This window comes from Canis lupus, chromosome 17 (assembly GCF_011100685.1).
Source record: "Canis lupus familiaris isolate Mischka breed German Shepherd chromosome 17, alternate assembly UU_Cfam_GSD_1.0, whole genome shotgun sequence".
Taxonomy (NCBI): Eukaryota; Metazoa; Chordata; class Mammalia; order Carnivora; family Canidae; genus Canis; species Canis lupus.
In genome coordinates, this window is record NC_049238.1 from 10,604,038 (window position 1) to 10,616,485 (window position 12,448).

The 12,448-nt window shown below is 42.1% G+C and overlaps 1 long non-coding RNA gene across 1 annotated transcript in view; it reads right to left on the bottom strand.

The window, feature by feature from the left end:
* Nucleotides 1-12,448, bottom strand: part of LOC111090501 — an 87,766-nt gene that overhangs the window by 30,044 nt on the left and 45,274 nt on the right. Inside the window, exon 2 of the long non-coding RNA XR_005372116.1 lies at nucleotides 12,000-12,096. This is a non-coding gene — a long non-coding RNA (uncharacterized LOC111090501). The remainder of the gene's footprint in view (nucleotides 1-11,999; nucleotides 12,097-12,448) is intronic.

The following is a 12,448-nucleotide window of genomic DNA, read 5'->3' on the forward strand; positions in this document are numbered from 1 at the left end:
ATCTCCAGAACTCTTATTAATTTTATGCAATTGGAACTCCATGCCTATTAAATAATACCATTTCCCCTCTCCCTAGTCCCTGGCAACCACATTCTGCTTTGTTTCTCTATGATTCTGACTACTCTAAGTATCTCATATAAGTAGAATTATACAGTATTTGTCTTTTTGTGACTGATCTCACTTAGCATGATATCCTAAAAATTTATTCATGTTGCAACATATGTCAGAATTTCTTTCCTTTTTAAGACTGAATGTTCCATTGTACATATATATCACATTTTGCTTATCCATTCATTCCTCAATGAGCACTTGGATTGCCTCCACATTTTGGTTGTTGTGAATAATGTTACTATAAACACTAGTGTACAAATATCTCTTTAGGACTCTGCTTTTAATTCTTTGGGGTATATATATATCTAAATGGATTTGCTGGATCATGTACATGAGTATTTATTGCAGTGTTATATAAATAAGCCAAAAGTGGAAACAATCTAAAAATTTATCAACTGATAAAAGAATAAAATATGGTATATCCATACAATGGAATACTACTCTACAATAAAAACAAATGAAGTACTGATTACATGCTACAACACGGATAAGCCTTGAAAATGTTATGCTAAGCTAAAGTAGTCACAAAAGACCACAGATTATATGATTCTATTGACAGGAAATATTCACAGCTGACAAATTGATAGAGACAAATTGATAGAGATTAACGCTTGCCAGGGACTGGGGTAGAGGAGGTAATGAGTGATTGCTAACAAGGACAAAGTTTCATTTTGGAGAGAGGAAAATGTGCTCAAATTAGCTTGTGGTGGTGATTGCACAAATTTGTGAATGTACTGAAATCTTTTCAATTGCACACTCTGAATGGTGAGTTGCATGGTATGTGAATTATATATCAATAAAGCTCTTAAAATAGTTATACCAAAAAAAAAATAGTTATACCTCAAATCTGACTCATAAGAGAAAGAAAATGTTACACTTCCACAGTCCAAAGAAAAGAGAGCAAAATACATAAGCAGAAAGTCTCTCTTAAAAGAGAATATGTATAAATGACCAATGACTGGGTGCCTGAGTGGCTCAGTCAGTTAAGTGTCTGCCTTTGGCTCAGGTCATGATCCCAGCATCCTGGGATGGAGACTCACATCAGGCTCCCTGCTTAGTGGGGAGTCTGCCTCTCCCTCTGCTCATGCTCTCTGTCTCTGTCTCTGTCTCGCAAATAAAAAAAAAAAGTGACCAATAACATACAAAGGGATGCTGTTTATCAATTATCAGACTAATGCAAATAAAACAAAAATCAGATATATTTTCTCCAATAAGACCCACAAAAATTAAAGATTGGCAATATCCAGCTTTGGTGAAGTTATAATTAAATAACTTCTCCAACCTCAACACTTACATATGCCTAGCTGAACAAATTTTCTAGAAATAACTTTTGCAGTATGTATCAAAATGTGTGATATGCATAACTTCTATCTAACTTTAAAGTCATGGTAGCATGAGATTTATAAACAAATATTCAAAACTGTTCCTACAGTGCATGACACAGAAGTGACCTGACACAGTGTCCTGGAGGGACCCCGATGAGCCAGGCATCCACCTTTGGCTCCAGGCTGCGAGGAAGGTCTGCAGGGTTCTGGGACAGAGACCTGGACAGCTAGGGGGCTGGGATTTGAGACACATTGTGGTCCTTACACATGTGTAGTACAGACTGGTCAGTTGTGTACAATTTGGTACAGATATTCTATGTCCCAACAATTGGTCTGGCCTCCTGTGAATATGGGCTGAAAGTTGGCCCTATGAAGACACAAGTGTTGAAAATGCCTGCAGTAGACATCATCAGAGTGTGTTTATAATGCCAAAAGAATAAGTGTTCAACGTTAGGGCATTAGTTAAGAAAATCAGGTATATTAAAAAAAATATGATAGTCTGTGGCCATACACATATGAAAACACATGCCTATTAAACATGCAGAAATATCTGTGATATAATACTGAATGAAAAAATTATTTGACAACATGGAGAATTAGAGTATAAAAATGTAAAAGTACTCATGCACATAAGCCTGTGTGCCTAAATAAAGAAATATCACCTGGGAGGCTCCCAGGTCACCTCTTCCATGAAGTTCTTGCCATCCAGACCAAGTTCTTGCCATCACATAGGTTGCGTCCCATTGTTGTAGAAAGCGGAGAGAGAAGGGTGAGTTTTGTGGCAAGGCAAGGAACAATAAAATGATAAATTCAGAAACTGAAAAGTTCTATGAATAAAATTTACAAGAGTGAGATATGAGAGGGAGGACTATTTAGCAAGAATCGTCAGGGTAGAACTCTGAGGAGGTGACATTTAAACAGAGGTCACCGTGATAAGAGCCAGAAATGTGAAAACTATGGAACAAAGAGTTCACGCAGGGAGAACAATAACTATACAAAGTTCCAGAGATGAAGATGTGTTTGAGGTACTCAAGCCCTAGAATGAAGGCCAAGGAAATAGGGATGCGATGAGCCAGAGAGAGGCGATAGAAGTTGCAGACAGAGACCAAACCTCACAGACCCATGGATGTCTTGTCAGGCATAGAAATTTGATTTTATTTTTTAAATGGGAAACCGTAAAAAAAGATGGGAAACCATTGCAGAGGAAGAAATGTCAAATTTACTTTACGATAGATTCCTAGGCTGCTGGTCAGTGAATTTACTGGAGGGCAGGGGTGGGCAGAGTAGAAGGAAGGAGAATAGCAGGTGCCATTACAGTAGCACAGGTGCCAGATGTTGGCGTACATGGCACTGGCAGCCATAGACACAATAAGGCAGTGAAAGGTGTTCAGATTCAAGGGATATTTTAGAAGTAGTGCTCACCAAACTGCTGATGGATGGGATGTGGGGGTGCAGGAAAGAGGAGAATCAAAGCTTAGGTCTTTGGATTGAATGACGATGTCACTGAGGGGAGGAACAGATCAGGGTATTGGAATTCAAGTGTTCTTTCCTGGAAACTAACTTTGGGATTCTAGTTAATTACTCACATGAAGCTGTTGAGAGGCTGTTTGATATTTGTACCCGAAACTCACAGGGGACAGGTCAGAATTGACCATCTCAGTTTCAAGTGTTCTCAGTAGGGAGGTGGTAGCTAAAGATGGGAGACCGGCTAAGATCACTTAAAGAATGTGGATGCAAAAGAGAAGATGAATAAGAGATTGAATTCTGGAGCCCTCCAAAGCTGGGAGGAGGAGAATAGAAAGTAGAACAGAGATGAGGAAACTTTTTTTCTATAAAAGGCCAGGCCATAGCCATTTTTACTTCTGAAGGCTATACCACACCCCACTTGTGGCTACTCAGCTCTGGCACTGTATCATGAAAGTAGCCACAGGAACACTTCAGGAAGACTGAAGATCGCCACCAAACAACCAGAAGCTAGGTGACAGGTCAGAACAGTCCCCAGAAGGAACCAATCCTGCCAACACTTTGATCTAGGACTTCTAGGCTCCAGTATATTAGCAAGTGGGCATGGCTGCATTCCATGAAAACTTCATTTACAAAAGGAGGCAGCAGGCAGACTGAGACCAGCAGCTGTGATTTGCCACCACTGGACTGGACAGACAGGGAGGAATAGTGATGGTGGTTGAAAGCAAGCAAATAGATCATAGTGTCATAGAAACCTGGAGAAAGTGCTTTAAGGTAGAAACAACAGTAGATCATGTCTAACAGAGTAAAAAGAAGCCGGAGCATAAAGCTTGCCAACCGTACAAGATTATGTGGTTTGCTGAAAGCAAGGTTGTCTTCTATAATCTCCTGGGGATACAGCTCCTTCTTTCTCCAGTGTTCTCCACCAAAAATCTCCTTTTAACAAATCCCCCCTCATCCTCTAGGTTTCTAATACTACCTGAACCCAGAAGCTCTGTGGGAAACAGAATAACAGACCCTCAAAGAGGTCTACATGCTAGTCCATGTAACTTGTAAATATATGACCTATTACTTTGCAGCTTTGACTGAATTAGGACTTTGTGATAGGGAAATTATCCTGAATTACCTGGATGGGCCTTATGTAATCACAAGGGTCCTGTCACAGGCTGAATTGTGTCTCTCAGAATTCATACGCTAAAATTCTAACCCCAAAGACCTCAGAATAGGACCTTACTTGGAACTAATGTGATTGCAGATATAACCAGTTAAACAAAGGTCATACTGAAGTATGGTGGCCCCTTAATCCCATATGACCTGTGCCCTTCAGGAAAGGGGAAATTTGTACATGAACAAGCATATACAGGGAGAGTGCCATGTGAGATGAAGGTCAGAGGTCATGTGAGAAGTCAGAGTGACAGTTCTGTAAGCCAAGGAACATTGAAGATCGCCACTAAACAACCAGAAGTTAGGTGACAGGTCAGAACAATACCCAGAAGGAAGCAACCCTGCTAACCTTTTGATCTAGGACTTCTAGCCTCCAGAACTGTCAAAAAAAAAAAAAAACACACAAAACATGTCTGCTGTTTCAGCCACCCAGTTTGTGGCTCTGGACTTTGTTCTTGCAGCCCTGGCAAATTAATACAGGTTCTTAAAAGTGAATACAGGAGGCAGGAGAGGATTGAATATGGAAAAAGGATTATGAACCAAGGAACAGGGACAGTCTCTGGAAGCTAGAAAAGACAAAGAAAAGCATTCTGCTCTGGAGCCTCCGAAAGAAATGCACCCCTGCCAATACCTTGCTTTTAGCCCAGGGAGACTCCTGTTGGCCATCTGACCTAGGGACCTTCATGACAATAAATTTGCATGGTTTTAAGTCACTAAGACGGTGGTGATTTGTCACAGCAGCCACAGAAAATGAAGACACTTCCCGAGCTTCAAATCCCTCACACACTTAGGCACAAGGTGAATTCCTGTTCTGTGGGCTGGACAAAGCTTAAGCCACAAAGCTTAGAGCCAAGTGCCAGAATTTCAGTGTAGTGCACCGCACATGCTCAGTAAATCAATGCAGGTTAATGTATGTTGAATGACTCTGCCTTTCACCATGCTCTTCACTGCCTTTTCTACCTGCCTATAAGCATACTCCAGGTTTAATTTTCTGGTCTTGCAGCTCATGCTCTTTACATTCCTTAATCATTTTTATTGCATTTTATTGGACTACTCTAAACTGTCCTAAGCTCTTCTGAAATTCAAGAACAAAAACAAAAGAAGACTTTGAAGACCCAGCAAGAAACAGGGCCCATTAGGAAAGTGTCTTTAGCAGAAGGTTGTAATGTGAAATCACTTGAGCTAATTTGCTGCAAATCACAGCTGAATCTATTGCAGCGGGCAGATCTGAATGGGCAATTTCATAGGAGGAGATGAGCTGACTTGATCCTTACCCAGCTGCAAATCCAGTGAGTCTTTTAGGGTGAAAAAAGTACCCATTATGGTTTATTGAAAACATCTTCTTAATGATTACAGATAGGTTTGTTAAATCATTGATTTTTTTTATATTGGAACTGCATGTCTAGCTATGCATGTCTTTGTGCTAAATATTCCAAAGCATGAATGAGAGTCTCCTAAACACTGAGTTAATGATGGAGTCTCCAGGATGTCCTTGATTGCAAGCTCAGTAGCAACTTTGGAGTTAAAATGTGTTATAATCTATCTCTGCAGCAGAGAACCCCTCATTTCAGACAATAGAGAGTCAGCTGATAGTTACAATTATGTCAAACCCAACCAGATCTAACCTCAGTTATAATAAGGGTTGAGCATATCCTTTGTGAGGCTGTAACTCAGACATTTTTTGAAAAGTAATCCATGTGTTGCACCTTTATATTTGACCTCATTTAATCATCCCCACAGGTATACGAGGTAGAGATTCTTAGTGCTAATTTGTAGATAAGGAACCTAAAGCTAAGGGTGTTCATCAGAAGTTTCCAAGGCCAGGCAGAAAGTTAAGGGCAGAGCTGAAACATGTACAGGAAACTTTGTGTGTCGAATGTCCTTTTCATGGTGCTATGTGCCCCCAATTCAGGTGGTAGAGCAAGGTTCCACCAGAAATGGTGAACTCATGCTCCTACTCCAAGATGACTGCAATCTAATTGAAACCATAGGCTCTTGCTTTTAATATTTGGAAAGGACATTTGATACACTCTCCTATGTCTTAGAAGGTGAGCTACTTTATGAGGAGGAGCCTTGGGACTTGTCATGGGTCAGTGAGGGGGAAACTGGAACCAGAATCCAAGATTTTGGTTGCCTCACTTTGCCTTCTTCAGCAGCACGCATGGATGGAAGGATCTGCAGGGAGTGAAAACAAAGGCATCACCCAGTACCAAACTGAAGAAATCACAGTATAAAGGTGTGCTCGGAGCTGATTAGGGTAGACTTAGGAAGAATTTCTGGAAATAGCAAACTCAAAAGCAAGCAAACCAAAACAAAAAAAAAAAAAAAAAAAAAAAGGAAGGAAGGAAAACCACAAAAGTAGAGGGCAGCATGTATTTGAGTTCTTACATATAATCATCACTAAAATATTTGTGCAGGGCTAGACATGCAGGTAAGTTTGGCCACTGTGCAGAGTCTGAAAAGGGGAACAGTGGAAATCAGAATGTGTAAAATAGAAGGAAGCTAGTATCAGCTCCAAATGTAAAACTAAGCCAAAAGTCATCTGGTATGCACACACGTCTGCTTCACCCCATTAGTTCCTCCAACCAACGCAACGCAGCATATTCTTCCCATGGGGCCAAGGGGGTGTGGTGGGAAAACCTTTGACAAAATCACTCATGCTAAGGTAGTGCACACTTAAAATACTCTCTCCCGTGAGCCCATTCCAATTTTAAAAGACCATAGGGGGGGGCGGGGGGAGGTGGTATGATTAACCCAAATGAATTCATCACTAATGGTGATATGTCAATCATTGAAGAGGGAGTGGTTTCTTGGGCTTTTCCCATTGCAGAAAGGAGGATCCCCAGACCTGCCATCTGTGAATAACTTGACAGAGGATATGGCGAACCACTGGGAGCTGGGGATTTGTGCACAGCATGATGATTCCTGGTGGGTGGTTAGTTCAGAACATGGAGCCATAAAACCCAGATTCCAGTCCCTGCTCCACTACCAATGTGTGGGTGATTATGTATAAGGCACTTCCCCTTGCTGGGCTTCTGTTTCTTTCCTCCCTTGGCAAGAAAGTTATGCATGGTCTCAAGGCCCCTTGTGATTTGACTATATGATTCTAGCTCTGCCCTCATCCTTCCCTTATTTGGGAAATGTCCCTTATTTGTAATATTAAAATAATAACTGTATCTCACTGATAGCCTCATAGTAAACAAGATAATCTTTATAAAAAGGGCTTAGATAGTTCCTGGCACACAGCAAGCACCATTGATGTTAAGTCTTCATCATTGTAAATAATGATAGATGATAAATTGGTAGTTTTTCCCCTCCCCTGACTTCTTCCATGAGGCACAACGTGCAGGCGCATCATGACCAAAGTGTATATTTCCACCAATTTGTAGTGTTTGGGGAAGAATGATCCCCTTAAGACTAATCAATCATATACGATCCCCTCCCTCCACACATGTTAAAAGTCTTCAATGGCTCTTGAAGATAGCTTTTGAGATAAAGTCCGCTCTCCCTGGTTGGTTTACGGTCTACTGCTTCGCTTTATACACAGAGGGTGACCCTAGCTCTTGAAACACACCATGCACTCTTAAACATGCATATATTTTTAAAAGCAGCTCCTTCTGCATGGAATGCATTTTTCCAGCCCATACCCCTTCTGCACACTGCTATCTCATATACCTTCAAGGCCCAAGCCAAAGGTCAGTTTCTTTGTGAGCCTCCATTACCTTCTCTTGGCAGAAAGTTTTCCTCCTTCTCCAAACTCATATGTCACTTGATTTGCTCCTCCAACAGAGCATGCATATCAATCTAACTCAACCTGCACTGATGGACTGGACAGGTGTGCTCTCCTCAAAGGATTCTTTTTTTTTTTTAAGATTTTATTTATTTATTCATGAGAGACACAGTGAGAGGCAGAGACACAAGCAGAGGGAGAAGCAGGCTCCATGCAGGGAGCCCGATGTGGGACTTGATCCCAGATCCCCAGGATCATGTCCTGGGCTGAAGGCAGGGGCTAAACCACTGAGCCACCCAGGGATCCCCTCCGCAAAGGATTCTTGAAGGCAGAGATTCTTATTCATGCCCTAGGATCATCTCATAGGCCAGGAAGAGAGAGGCTGAGAGATGACCTTGGGGACAGTGCTTAGGAAAAGTACCTGAGGATGTGGTGAAGCAGGAAGAGCATTAATAACAAAAATCCTTGGCCAACTAACCAAGCTGAAGAAAGAAGATAAAATTTAGAGCCAGGTGGGGGACACCCGGGTGGCTCAGTCAGTTGAGTGTCTGATTTCTGGTTTTGGCTTCAGTCATGACCTCAGGGTCCTGGGATGGAGCCATGCATCAGGCTCTGGGCTCAGCAGGAAATCTGCTTGAGATTCTCTCCCTCTCCCTCTGCCCCTTCCCCTACTTGTGTGTTCTCTCTCTCTCTCTCTCTCTCTCTCTCTTTCTCTGAAATAAATAAATCTTTTTTAAAAGTTGGAGCCAGCAGCGGTTTGGCGCCTGCCTTTGGCTCAGGACGCGATCCTGGAGTCCCGGGATCGAGTTCCACATCAGGCTCCTGGCATGGAGCCTGCTTCTCCCTCCTCCTGTGTCTCTGCCTTTCTCTCTCTCCCTCTCTCTCTCTCTCTCTCATAAATAAATAAATAAATAAATAAATAAATAAATAAATAAATAACTTTAAAAAAAAGTTGGAGCCAGGTGGAAAGCTGACCGAGAGCAGGTCTGCTGTCAGCTACAGGGAAGCTTAGGGCATAATCATTTTGGGGGCAGGGGACAGTCCTAGAAACACAAGGCTAGAGTGAGGCCAGGTGGCCCAGATCTAAACCCATAGAAAATGGGTAGATGGTGGCACTTCTTTGACATAGTTTCTGAGATATTTAGTTCAGAGTAGGAGCAAGGCAGATCTTTATGGGATCCATAAGGATCTAGATGCTCTGAATCCCCCGAAAGCCCAGCACATAGGAAACCTTCAGTATGTGCTACAGTACATTCGGTACATGGATGGCCTCAGCTTCTTCCTACTTCACTCTCCGCTGGCGCTCCCAACAGACACAGACACTGCCATCCAACTCTGCATGCATTTCTGATGCTTCCCCCATTCCAATCAGCTCATGCATACCAAGTCCACTTCCACCCCAAAGCCTTTATTACCTACAATGTTCTTAACCAGGTATCCTCATGGCTTGCTCCTGCCCTTCCTTTATTTTGGTCCCCAAATATCCCTAATCGATTAAAATGAAAACTAAATCTTCCCCATATCCACCCAAATTCTCTATCCCTCTAACCTTATTTTTCAACATAGTCATTTTCATGACCCGACTTCCTGCACATTTACTTGCTTAGCAATCCATTTCTGTCTCTGGCTCAGTAGTATGTAAGCTTCCAGAGGGCAGGGACTCCTCTCCTTTGTTCTCTTATATACATGAATGCCTATAGCAAGGCTTAGGTCACAGTTGGCATTAAATAAACATAAGCTGAGTGAAGAAACCAGGATTCTACTAGGATACTACTTCTAGCTACAAAAAGTCTTTATACAGAAAATAGATGCTGTCTGGCTCCATGTACATATGTTTCGCTAACACCATCTTGAATCTCCATGAAATTCACTGCCTATTTGAAGACAGCACATGTTCAAGTGTTGACATTTCAATGTGTCGGCCACTCCAAAAGTCCCAATTCTGATTGAATCATAGATCTTGCCTCCTGTCCTGTATTAATAAGCCCTGGGCATACCCTGTTGTTGTGCTCACCCAAGACATCACAATGGGCCTGGCCCTCAATACCTTTTGTTTTTTTCCAAAGGAATTGCAAGAACATAGCAGAACACACCAGTTGTAAACCTCTCAGAGCATCCCTGCTACCATTCCAGCTCATTTTGAATGGAAGCTGATAAAGATTGACTACCGTTATGTGGTAGCAATTCATCATACTTAGAGTCTCTCTTTTCAACATCAATCTTATAAATTCACCAGGAGACATAATAGTGTAAATATATTATTCATAAACTAGAGTGAATCCCCACTCACCACCATAACCATTTTGACAATAAATCATAACATGTAAATGGTTTTCTTCTTTGTTTTTGTGAGGGTTTTTTTTCCCTCTCATTTTGGAGACTCAAGATACATCTCTAAGCAGAACAGAGAGCAGCAGAAAGAATTCTCTGAGCTAGAGCAGAAACTCATAAAGAAGAACCCGGATCAAATGCACAAACGTGAGTTGAACTGAGATGACTTCACATTTACTAAACCATCATAGAATCTTTCTTATTGTATCGCAAATGAATGAATGAGTATATGCGGAATATGCCCTTTTCGGCCTTTAAGGCAGGCTGTGAGGCCGTTTAAGTGGAAATCCTCACTGTTTGGGACTGGGGAGGGAGACATTCACTGGCATGGGAAGGAAAGGAGCCCTCCCTGATGGAGCAGACATCAGTGTAGAGACAAAAAAGCCTGCAAAGAAAACGTGCATTCCTTTAGCATTGCATGCTCTGCGACAAGTGCATCACACACATTATCTCTTTCCATCTCACACAACCCCACAAGCAGGCAGGATGGCCTCCCTTTTATAAATGAAGGAAGCCAGACATGCAGTGATAAAGTAACTTGCCACTTACGCACAGCAGTGGAATGGTTGATCTTGGACTGGAATCAACCCATCTGTCTGATTCCAAGGCTCCTGCTTTTGAATACAATGCTGACTCCTATTGTCTGTGCTTTGCCTACCCCCTGGGGCTGGCGGAGAACAGCACAGCTTCTTAGACCAGAATGGCTGGTTTTACAGAAAGACTCCTAAAAGGGGAAAGTCACAGCTCTTTCTCACACTTACTTGGCTAATCCAGGAATGGAGACACTGAAGTGGTGGGTAAGGATACTGGCTCATACTCACCTCTTCTAGGCTGCAAGCTGTCAGCATTTATACTATGATTAGTTGGAGATTATAACTGTATTTAAAACCCTGGGTGTGACCTATTCAGGAGGATCAAAGGCCACCTTTGTGATTGAATGTTATTCCAAAGAGGCTAAGGGAGTGCCCCCTAATTAAGGAGTGAAACTCTAGGCACCCAAGAAAGAAGTAACTACCAATAATAATGAGACCTTTGAAGTTTATACAGCATTTTTCATGACTGGTCTCATTTGCTGTAAAAGAAGAAATCTCCATTTGTTGCCGACCTCCAGTGTTTCCGGAACAGTGACGGGTTACTTTACAGGTGGTATGATGTCTGCGGGGCAGAGTGGCAGGTCCATGGGGGTGTGCCTGTCTCACCAGCAGGGATGCCAAGGGTCAGAGAGCAGAGAGCCCCGTACCTGGCCTTCCTCCCCGTTCACTGCCCCCTGATGTGCCAGCTGCCAGAGCTGCCCACTCTTCCCCATCCCTCCCTCAAATCACTGCTAATTCTAGAACAAGATAAAAAATGCCAGTTGTCAGAATCTAAAAACTGAGCTTATGTCTCACAAGTCTGTTTTGTTTCAACATGATTGGAATTAGTCTGAAACTGAGAAATTACCTAAGAACAGTTGGACACATTTCATAGGCAAGATTCCAGTGTAGAAATTAAAGGCAAATGGTTGTCGTGAATTTGGGAAGCTATGCACAATCTGGGGGAAAAAAAATAACTGTGCTTCCATCCTAAGAGATGTAGGCCAGACACGAAGGCAAGGCGAGAGGAAGGGAAACACTCTTCACACTGGACAAAAATGTAAAAACTAAAATCACATACGACACATGGTGGCTATGAGAAACAAGGTATGGGGGAAGAGATTATAGCATAGAGCTGATTTTAGGGACACAGAAAATTATCCCCCATTCCCCCAAATGCCCTGCCATCCCTCTAGTTACCGAGACATTGCCATAATGGGAAGAACATACTTAGCGTTGCCCAAAGGAAAACTGAGCTCAAATGATATAGATCAATGTGCCAGCCCCAAATCTGTCTCTTACCAGTTGTGGGGATGTCTGGGATGAAGGAGCGTCATTCAGCCAATGGCTTCATCATCCGTAGCGATACCACCTGCATCGTGCCTCTTCCATGAGGTGGCTGTGACACGGAAGAAATGATGCACAATCACTAATCATCCAAATGAAAACGAAAAGCAGGTGACACTGTTCATTTTAACAAGCAGTTCACCGAGCTCTGCAACAAGCCCCAATTTAAAAAAGACTCGAATAATGGATGACAAAGTCAAACAAACCAATAGAACAGGGTCAATAAAGCTGAGGAGCTGTGGAAAAAAAATTTTTTTTTGAGAAAAAAAAATGTTTCTGGCCAAAGAATAAAGGATTTAAGTTTTGGAAGAAGATAAAAATAAAGAACGAATAGGCTGGCTTAGGCAGAGGGTATTGTGCTAAAAACTGAATAAGAGAAAGCAGAATGACACAGAGTCTGTATT